The following is a 2,881-nucleotide window of genomic DNA, read 5'->3' on the forward strand; positions in this document are numbered from 1 at the left end:
ATAAACGGGGGCGGGGGGGCCCTGCAGGGGCGATGGCCACGTACACCCTGAGCTGAGGCTTCGGAGTGACTCTGTGGGGGGCCACGGGGTGGGGCTGGGGCGCTGGGGAAGCCTCTGCGCCAGGCAGAGCCATTCCACTCCCTTCCTGGTGGGCTCTGGTTTGCACAAAAGGTTCTGCTGCTATAAGAACATCTGGCGGCCGGCAAAAGGATGCGCTCTCTCACTCCGCAGATTACAGGGGTGGCTCTGGAACCCGATGAGGCCAGTATGAGACCCAGACTTGTGCGGAAGCTGGAGCCCTGTGGCCCTGTCTCCCATTGCATATTCCCTTTCACTTCGCAGTATCAGATTCTCCCCCATCTCCCACTCAGGTCCTCTGTGCCTCCCTCCCTGGTCCCCCAGCATCTCCTCCATTGAACTTATTTCCGTGAACTTCTCATCCAAGGGTACAGCTCAAATGCCCCCCTCCGTCTGGACAGCACGTCGGAGGGATCCGTCTGTCTCCAGCATTTGCTGGGCTGAGAGCCCCCCTTGGACCCTTTTGAGGCTGCAGGGCTGGCATGGGGCCCAGCAGAGCGCGGTCAGGAGTGGGACGGAGGACAGCAGCCAGCCTGATTTCCTACACAGCTCAGACTAGAGAAGAAACCCACCACCATGCCTTTACAACGCTCAGTTTCCTAGCTGGGAAACAGAACCAGTCTTCCGGGAAGGGGTTTCACTGTCTAGCAGCCCAGATATTCTGGGGGCCAGGCCTGAGCCTGAGCCCTTAACCAGAGAGCAGGAAAGAAATGGAATTCCATCGTGCTCCGGATGTCAGTGCCAGCACTTCTACTTGCATTAACTTTATTTATTACACAAATAAGACATTTACAAAGCACAACATGAAAGGTATGTAACAAAACAGACATTGGTTTTACAAAAAAGTGCTTACAATTTTTTTCCGTGTGTGTGTTTTCCTCCTTTTGTTTTGTATTTAAATAAATAGTCTTGATGGCCTGTACGTTCCCAGGCTGTTCTAACAGGCTAGTGGAGACGTGTCTGAACCACAGCATGCTACGACCGTGTGATCCACGCAAGGAACAGACCCTGGGGGGAGGCTCAAGGCAGAGCGGGTACTGGGTGACCCTGGGCATGGCTCGGCTGGCCACGCACCACGTCAAAGGAAAGATTAGAGCTCCCCAGTCACCAGGAACTGGGCCCAAGCTGCTCCGGTTAACATCAGCTCCAAGGGTAGGGCCAGGCACACTCTATTCACCGGGTGAGTTCTGAACCAAGCTGCACTGATCACATTCTGAGGGGTGTCTTTCCTTTGCCCTGAGTCAGCTGGAACTGTCTTTGAAAGGGAAAAGAAGCAAGTTCCCTTCTTGGGCTGCACCCGGGCCCAGCCCTCCTTCAGGTCCCAGAGTAAGAAGAGCATATCGTTTTTCACGTTAAGTGCCAACTTCAAGCATGTGGATTCCGAACCCTTATCCAGACTCGGCGAGATAGAGAGTGCTGTGATCGATTAGCGATGTCTGCCATGGGTGAAACCGGGGCAGCAGACACCTAGGTACCATGAACTTGCTTTCCCTGTCCTAGAGTCTCCTTCCGAAAGCAACGTATCAGGTTAATCAAAGCAGGAAGGAGGACTTGGGCTGAAACATGCTTACTAGCAGCCTCTAGTGGGAAATGCATCAGGACACCCAAGTCATTCTAAAATTACAGGATTAGCCTGGGACAAACGGGGTCCCCTGAAAACATAAATCATGGTCGTGTGTAGCCCAAGCCCTTTTGTTTGGGGTGGAAGAGCTGCAGCGGGACAGGGTGGATGTGAGCACAGCTGTGTCTGGCCTGCGTTCTCTGGAGTGAGTGGGACTGGCTCTGGGCAGGGTTGGTGGGGAAGCCCAGAAGTGCCAGCTAGAATCCTAGGGTGCTACCACCTAGGCAGCAGGCACCCTCTTTCTACTGAGCCAGGGCCTGCCCCGCCTGGTAGCACCCCAGAAGTACACTCACCTAGGCAGCAGGCACTCTCTTTCTACTCAAAGGTGGGTCCAGAGTGAAAGCTCTGCCCTTTCCCTGGGCTCTGTTCCCCAGCTCCCCCATGAGAGGTCCCCCCAAAGAAGACGTGGCCCAAGCACCCCCATCAGGAGTCAAGTAGCCAACAACGGTCCCCAATTCTAACTTGTCCAAGCGTTCAGAAATGTCACCACACAGATCAAACACCACCTCCGCTATGTCTCCTGCACATATGCTGGATAACTAGGTGAAAGCAGGGTCCCCGACACACACCCCGAGTTTCCTCTGTCCTCTCCTTAAAATGGCTAGTACTTCTCCCAGTCCAGTGTGCCGCATCCTTCTCCTGGGCCTCCAAACCCATGGGGGTCCTTGCCCCGCCCCCTCCCGCCGGCCCCCGCTTTTCCCCTGGGCAGGCCTCCTTCTGTGCCCTGTTGGGCCTCTCAGGGTTGGTCAGTGTCTCTTCTCTCTCTGAATTAACTTGACATAACCAGACAGATGGAAATGATAAAATTAGAACATAGCTTTCCTTTGGGGACATCCCACAAACACTGTAGAGTTTTCCAAACAAAAGCAACAGAGTGGATAACATTGGGGGTTGTCCGCTATTCAGAATTCAGAGATGGTTCCAAGGAAGTAGTAAATAAAGGCCAATATGGGAGGAAAGAAAACCTGTAAATTGGAAGGCTGTTGGCGTCGTGCGATTCAATTCGGCCTTTTGCTACTGTAATCAGCTTAAGTTGAAGACGACTCCTGTCTAAATGGGAAACACAGGCTGTTGTTTTCACCCTGGCTCCAAATTTCAGGGAGCTCTGCCTTCAGGGAGGAGGGCTCCGCGGTGCTCCTGGCGGGTTCTGGTTCTCGGCAGGAGAGGGGAAGGCCAGGCCCA

The sequence above is a fragment of the Neophocaena asiaeorientalis genome, unplaced genomic scaffold, assembly GCF_003031525.2.
Source record: "Neophocaena asiaeorientalis asiaeorientalis breed wild unplaced genomic scaffold, Neophocaena_asiaeorientalis_V1.1 scaffold78, whole genome shotgun sequence".
NCBI lineage: Eukaryota > Metazoa > Chordata > Mammalia > Artiodactyla > Phocoenidae > Neophocaena > Neophocaena asiaeorientalis.